The sequence below is a fragment of the Elephantulus edwardii genome, unplaced genomic scaffold (genome assembly GCF_000299155.1).
Source record: "Elephantulus edwardii isolate Elephantulus edwardi_28Jun2011 unplaced genomic scaffold, EleEdw1.0 scaffold00038, whole genome shotgun sequence".
Classification (NCBI taxonomy): domain Eukaryota; kingdom Metazoa; phylum Chordata; class Mammalia; order Macroscelidea; family Macroscelididae; genus Elephantulus; species Elephantulus edwardii.
In genome coordinates this window covers 18900241-18908586 of record NW_006399788.1, presented here as the reverse complement: position 1 = coordinate 18908586, position 8346 = coordinate 18900241, and the positions used below count along the sequence as shown (strand labels likewise).

Here is an 8346-nt window from a genome sequence, read left to right as displayed (position 1 = left end):
ATAATAACAATAATAATTAATAATAATAATAATAATAATAATAACAACCAAAAAAACCTGCTGGAGGACCAAATGTGACTTGGTTCTGCCTTCACAGCAGAGTGGAGCTGAATTATTGATCACTTACATTGATCATTGTAATGAGTATGAACACTATCCCACAGGCAATTGTTAGCTTAAAAAGGTCCTAAGAAATATGACAAACTGCTTTACGTTTTTTGTAGATAATAATAAGAAAATGTATTGAGATAGGGCAAGACAAGTCAATTGGGAAGCTAACATAGCCATGAGACGATAGTCAATGATGTTCAGAATTACGGTAGACAATTGGAGATAGATGCAAAGCCTGGCAAAATGAAATAATTTTTTCAGGTCACACAGCTAAGCATAGTGCAGAGTTCAAAGTTGTATATTCTCTAGCCTCAGAGTCCATATTCTTAATAACAGGTTTGATTAAAGAAGATTTAATTAAGGAAACATTTTAATTAAGATTTTCAGAGACCTGACTGGGAGCTCAGTCACAGCTTATTAGGGTTGAAGGTTGTATTAGTTAAGAATTCTGTATTAGTTAAAGAATTTACATTAGAAAAGGGACCGTGCTCAATCCAGTCCAGGTATAGGATCATCCTGTCTAACTGTCTCCCATTTCTGTGGTCCAAGATGGTTCAGGATCATATCTACATTCCAAACTATGCAAGACAAGAAGAGGGTAAGCCTCCCTCTTCCTTTACGTGCACACACATAGAACTGCATATACAGGGAAGTTCACATTATCATCTGTGCTCAAACATTTACTGTCAGAATCTTACCATATATCTTGTTGTTGTTGTTGTTGTTGTTAAGTGCTGTCGAGTCGCAGGTGACTCATAGCGACCCTATGAAGGAGAGTCCTCGACGCTTGGGTGCCTTTCATCCTCTCTCCAGGTTAACAGGGTTTCTGGAGGCAAGCTATTATGGAAATGGATGCCCTTAATCAGGTAGAAATTGATAGGAAGTCTTCTTATGTTTGTCGATGGCTTCACATACAGCTAAAATTCTAGTATTACTGAAGTGAGAAAACAGATATTGGGGTCAATTAGAAATCAACAGTCTCCCAAAAAGTGTCCTGGAGAAGTTTCCCATCTGTGACTGCAGATCCCTGGGAAGGTTTAGAGTTATTTCAATGTGTCACAAACCCAACTGTGCAGCAGACATTACTTGGTTGTTACAGAAGGCATTTTGTGTGTGAGTATCTCCATTTTCCAGAAATAAGTGGCATGTTATGTGTCATCAAGTCAGATCCAACTCATAATGACCCAGGTACAATAAACTGACACATGGCCTGATTCTACACATTTTGCACAATATATGTTATGCCACATTTACCCGTAGTTGTAGCTACTGTGTCAGTTCATCTTATTGAAGATCTTCCTCTTTATTTTTTTTTTGTTGAGCTTAGACTTTGTTGTTCTTAGGTACTGTCAAGCCCACTTCAACTTATAGGAACTCTCTATACAACAGAATAAAAACGTGGACCTGCATCACCCTCACCATTTCTGTAGTATTTAAGCTCATTGTTCCAATCACTGCTTCGATCTATCCATTGAGTTTTCTTCTCATTGACTCTTCTAAGCATGATGTCCTTCTCCAGGGATGCTTCCTCCTAACATGTCCAAAATATTTGAGGTGAAGTCTTCCTATCCTTGCTTCTAAGGATAACTCTGATTGTACTTCTTCAAAGACATATCTGTTTGGTGACTTTGACAGTCTCTTGTACATGAAATATTCATTTCTAACCACAATTCTTCTTCAGTCTTATTTTTCATTGCCCATTTTTCACATGTCTATGAAGTTACTGAACATATTATGGTTTGGGCCATAATAGTCTTTAAAATTATATCCTTATTATCTGACTCCAGCAACTAGCAAAGTTCAACAGAGCAGCAAACAATTAATGCTGGTGAGACTGTGGAGATTGGAACCTTATTCACTGCTGGTGGGAGTGCAAATGGTGCAACCTTTATGGAAGGTGGTTCAGCACTCTCTCAAAAAGTTAGAAATAGAAATACCATTTAACTTAGGGGTGGGGTGGGTGGGGAGAAAAGTGCAACAATGAATGAATGGAAGTCCAAAATCTCTGTAGATGTTCATTGAAATTAATAAAAAAAAGGAAATACCATTTAACTTAGCAATACCATTACTAGGAATATACCCTAAAGAAACCATAATCACCATCCAAACAGATATATGCACATTCATGTTTATTGCTGTGTTATTTACAATAGAAAAGAGATGGAAGCAACCCAAGTGCTCATCAACAAATGAATGGATAGACAAACTATGGTATATTCATACAATATACTATGTGGCATTGAAAAACAATGAACTCGTAAGACATTATACAATATGGGTGATCCAGTAGTACAGTATGCTGAGTGAAATATTTCAGTCACAAAACAACAAATATTGCATACACAACTGTTACAAAGCAAGTCTGACATGAGGGTTTTGAAGAACAGGATAAGAGGGAGAGACAATGAACACTGCACTGGAACAGATGAAGGAAAGAACTGTTTAAAAGATATATATATAATAAGGCATTATATGCATGACAACAGCCCAGTATAAGGCGCCTGAGGGGGAGGTAATTGTGCAACAATGAATGAATATTTAAATTAAAAAAAAAAAAGAAACACTGAAGAATCTCAAAGAAGCAAAACCAAAAAAGTTAACTGTGGGAGGGAGAGAGGGTAAAATGCGTAAAAATGAATGAATGAAAATCCAACTTTCTGTAAACTTTCATTAAAATCACAATTAAAACAGAAAATACTATTTAAAAATGATATCCTTGTATTTTTGCACTTGAAAGAGGTCTAGTTGTGAGGAATTTTGTTTTCTTTATATTGAGGTGTAATCCACAACCAAGATTATAATCTTTGCTTTTCTTCAGTAAGTACTTCAAGTTTTCTTCACTGTCCCAAGCAAAAATGGTATCATCTCCATAATGTAAGTTCTTGATCAGTCTTGTTCCAATCCATATGCCACAGTCCTCTGCATATAGTACCACTTCTCAGATTATTTGCTCAGTATACTGATTCAATAAGTAAAGTAAAAAGACATAACCATGACACACACTTTCCTGATTTTCCTGACATCTTTCTGTTTGTTTGAATGATTGTTCTTGGTCTATGTACAGGTTTTGAATGAACCCAACTAAAGTGTTCTGAAATTCCATTCTTCTTTAACACCTCTAATTTATTATCATTTACACAGTTGAATGCTTTTGCATAGTCAATTAAACACAACTAAAGATATTTCTGGTGTTCATTGCTTTCAGCCAAGAGCCATCTGATAACAGCAATATCCTTTATTTCATGTCTTCTTCTGAATTAAGTTTGAATTTCTCACAGTTTTATGTCAATATATTACTCTTGACAAGATTCTTGTTTTTTATAAGGATTTTTAAATTAATTTTTGCATTCTGTTCAATCACTTTTTTTCCTTTTTGTGGTAATGGACACATACATGAATCTCTTCTAGTCTATTAGCTAAGTAGCTGTCTTCATGAGCAAGCGCAGGACTGCATTTGTTTGTTGAAGCACTTGACTTTGTATTCTGTCAATTATTGGAGTGTTATTTGATGCCTTTGAGCTGTGGTGCTGGAGAAGAGTATTGAGAATACCATGGACTGCTAGGAAAACAAACAGATTTGTCCTGGAAAGGGTTAAACCGGGTGGCTCCTTGGCGGCAAGGATTCTGAGGCTCCATCTAACATACTTTGGACATGTTGTGAGGAGAGACCGGTCCTTGGATAGGGACATCATGCTTGGGAGGGTGGAGGGACAGTGCAAGAGATGAAAACCTTTGATGAGATGGATTGATGGATTGACTCAGTGACTGGGGTAATTGGGATGGGAGTGTCAGAGACAGTGAGTGCGTTTGGCACAGGACAGAGCGGAGTTTAGGGCTGTTGTGCATAGGGTCGCTATGAGTCGCAAGCAACTCGACGGCACATAACAACAACAACAACATTATTTTTCCAAAGCCACAGTTGGAATTCTTTCTTTAGTTCCACTGGTTCTTGATTATATGTCACACTTCCTGACATGGTTCAATGTCAACTTATTATTTTTACTACAGTGACTCTGTGTCTTCTTTTGGTATATCCAGTACCACATACGGTTTTCCCCAGGTTGTTGGCAGGTGTCACTGACTACAACTCATCTCAAGTTAATCTACTGAGTGACACTCTTTCTGTACTCCCTGCATATTATTTATGGAATAATATGTCTCTGTTTTCATATATCTTTTAAAATGTCATTGTTTTATTCCTGACTTCTTTTTTATTTGCTGTGCTACTTTCAAAATGGTGCTTCATAGTGAGGACCAGGGTTTTCCCTTGATAGTATAGGTTACAAAGACATGATCTAATTTAAAGAATACTTGAAACTTAAATTCTTGTTATGTATAGTCTAATATACCATTGACAATAGCAAGAATCTTTACACTTATGAATACCATTCTGGTACACTGCTTCCCACACAAAATGCCATAAAATATAAGCAAAAAAATTAATTGGCTCATACAAATCCTTAATGACCTTATAAATAAGTACAAAAATCTTACAACATACTAATTAAAATACATTTAACCAGAGTCATATTTCTGTTGAGAGTATCAACTTTCCTGAGAATATCTTTATAACAAAGATCAATGCCTCATCAACTTTTACTCATGTTTTGTCTTTGTTTTAAGCAATTCTGATACGAATGTGAACATCTTTCAAATAGCGGAAGACTCATATTTTAATTTTGTAAATAAACTAGTAGACAAGTAAAACAACAACAACAACTACCCGAAAATAATGTAGAGTGGCTACTGCTTTCCAGAACAGAGTGTCTAGCAAATTCACCATATGGCTTTCTTCTGAAACATTATTTTTCTGAGTAAGAACAATCTTCAGTTACAATAAAGTTGGCACAGGATAGAGCAGGTTTCAAGGCTATGGTACAAAGGGTCACTATGAATCGCAAGCAACTCGACAACACATAACAATAAAAACAACATTTTGATCTATGGTCTTATACACATTTATTTGCATACTCACCTGACCTCTGTACATTAGAAATGAACAACTTTCTTCATATAAACATAGATTTTTTTCCCCCTCTACGTTAATCAAGAAACTACACACTCTTCATTATTTGAGAAAACTTGGCGATTGTGTACCACAAAACTAGGGAGTTCTGATGGTATAGTAGATACAATATCAGCAGTGCGTTGTGCATCAGTTCAAAGGTGACACCTCTCTCGTTTGAATTAGAATTCCTCTGAAAACCTGTTGTAGGATTAGTTGAAGTTGGCTCCAACTAGACGACAATGAGTTTTGAGTGATAGTTGTTTTCTACAGTCTTTGTGGCATAAAACCTAAGTATTCAGCTGCTAACCTGTAAGTCAGCAGTTCTAATCCACCAGCAGCTCTGCAGGAGAAAGATGTGCCAGTCTGCTTCCTTAAAGAATAATATAGCACTGGAAACATTATTGCACAGTTTTATATGGTTTATTATGAGTCAAGATTGACTTGGCAATAATTTTAAGGTGGCTTTTTTGTGTTTTTGGAGTGTTGCTATTTTTTTTTTCTCCAGCAGAATTCCTGGCAAACAAAGTAGGCATAAGATGAATATTAATTAACGTTCACAAAAGTTGAGATATTGAAAGGAGGTCTGATACATTCTTGGCCATATATCTCAAATCCTAAATATCAGTTCTTAATTGCCAATAAACCCTTTAATCAAACTGTCAACAGGTCTTGAAGGAACAATTGTTAGTGTTCTCTACTCTCCAACTAATTCAGTGGGAAAACTGTTTTAAAAATTCTGGACTATAAAGCCAAGAATGTGTAGAATATGGCTAACCAAGGGTAACTAAATATAATTAACATAGTAGTTGTTTATACCTAATGTACATAGAAGTTGGGATTTTGCTGCTATTTTTGAAGGTGATAGAAGCTCAACGAACTACCCAAATAGGGACCCTCACAGCTCTCATTGCTTGAGAAGCTACCAGGAAAGCTCTCAGAATTAATAAGAACTATGGAATTGAGGGGCTTCAAAGATCTGGTGTCACAAGTATGTTCTCTCTTACTATCTTTCATCTCTCAGTGACTTTTGATTCTGTCTTTTTGTTTCTACTTTAAACAGGCATTTCTCTCCCCCAAGCAGCTCCTGACTGGTATCCCCAGAAAAGTAAGAATATCTTTTACTTTCAAGTAGCAATCTCAATGAAAGACTCTTGTTGGTTCTGTTTATATCATGTGCCAAATCCTTGAATCCAGCAATGTTCAGGATAGCAGAACAGGACAATATGATTGGCCAGGTTTGAGTTATGTCACATAGCACCAAACTTAAATTTGCTTAATATGCTAGTAGCTTAAGTCACGGAAGCAAGGGTATCTTTCCAAATCTTCTAGGCATTAGACTAAACTATCATAAAAGATAATTCTAATAATAATGTGAAAAGACTAGATATCCTGTAATTTGGTATGTGTGACTTTCATGATGCATAAGTATTATACTGAAAGGAGCAAATACATTCAAGGACAGAAAAAAAAACTCCTTTAACATGTGCAATTTTTCTACAATGTCAGTGAAAAAAACATGCTACTCAAAAATAAAAACATTCTGTACATAAACTCTACTATTAGCAATTTAGTCTTTTGTCTACTAGGGTTGAAACGGAAAGGGTCTAGTCTGTGAAGTTTAATCAGATGGCCTTAGTCTTTCAATCCCTATTAGATACAAAGTACTTCTGAATGAGTAACAACTAAAGCTAACACAAGTCATTAATACATCACTGGCTAGTAAACCATTAATTTCAAAAGAGATAGATGAATTGTAAGGACTGAGGTACAGCTGAGATAAAATTACTACTTGAGGAACAAGAGAACAAGAAATTCTTCTAAATTAGAACTTTCCGGAGATTCAGAGACCAGTGCTAATGAACAAATTGCCCGAGATGTGTAGATAAACATGTGACAAGATGTGTAAAAAGTTAAGAGAAATGAAGAGGAAGAAGTCATTGACAGAATTCAGCCTCCTAAGTACTGAAGGTACCATGGACTGCTAAGAAAATAAACAGGTTCGTCCTAGAAACAGTGAAAGCAGGCTGTTCCTTGGAGACAAGGATTCTCAAGCTCTGTCTGACATACTTTGGGTATGTTGCAAGGAGGGAACAGTTCTTGGAGAGCAATAGCATGATTAAGAGGGTGGAGGGAAAGTGCAAGAGAAGAGACACTTGATGAGATGGATTGACTCAGTGGCTGGGGTAATGGGGGGTAGATATGTCAGAGACAATAATGTTTGCACAGGATAGAGCACGGATCAGAGCTGTTGTCCATCTGGTCACTATTTGTCGCAGTCAACTAGATGGCTCATAACAATAACAAGAAGAAATCTTGCCAGGACTTGGTCAAAGGAAATTCTATCAGGACACAATGTTATGGTTAGTCAGGCCTCTCTGTGAACAAATTTCCTATAAACTGCAAGCTTGCCTGGACTTTTAATTTGTATCTTCCATTAACACTATTTTGTAGCTCTCAGCATCCTGATTCTTGGCTTTGATGGTCACAAGGTTGAATGGTCTGCTCCTTCCAGCTAAGAACTTAACAGCATGAGCTCCTGGTCATCAACACTCTTACTTATTATGATCACCAACCACTTTCCTGCAGGGCCAACACTCTCCATCCCCTGGGCTGCCTTTCGTTTATGAGATGATAATCCAGTATCTCAAAGTATAGTGAAATCTCCAACTTTGGTCAAGTATATCTCTTATAATCTTCCGGTCACATATCCCATTCCTCTCCACCAGGTCATACCTTGTCAAATTAGACTTTTTATTATAATGAAAACCCTGCGCTTGACCTTCTTTCTAGGTTTAGCCCTTAAGCTTTCACCTACTCTGGTGAATTTGATGGACCTTCCCTACTTGTTCCAGCGGACCAAGAGCTTGATTCTGTGGCTTATACTTTGGTCCGACCTCCTGGCTCTGCCAAATCATCTTGGCTTTGAATAGTTCTTGGAACCAAAACAGAACCCATCGACCTGGGTCATCTTAAGATACCATCACAAAGCATAATGCACATTTGGAAATACATATCTATTCATAATTAAACAGCCCACATTGCATTCCCCTTCGCTATTCCCTGATACCAAAGAGAAAAGATTTTATTGTTAAATAGCATGATTGCTAGATGAACATGGGCTGTGCAAATCATATCTACAATATTGGGTTTTTCAATTCATAAGCTTCTTAATACCAGAGCATCATACTCGCAAAGCAGTACGTGTAAGGCTGATAAAATGAAATTTG

At 36.7% G+C, this 8346-nt stretch overlaps 1 protein-coding gene across 2 annotated transcripts in view; it reads right to left on the bottom strand.

Annotated features, from left to right (window-relative positions):
* Positions 1–8346, bottom strand: part of LOC102856699 (mitochondrial peptide methionine sulfoxide reductase-like) — a 619405-nt gene that overhangs the window by 188355 nt on the left and 422704 nt on the right. The gene's annotated exons all lie outside the window — the stretch shown is intronic.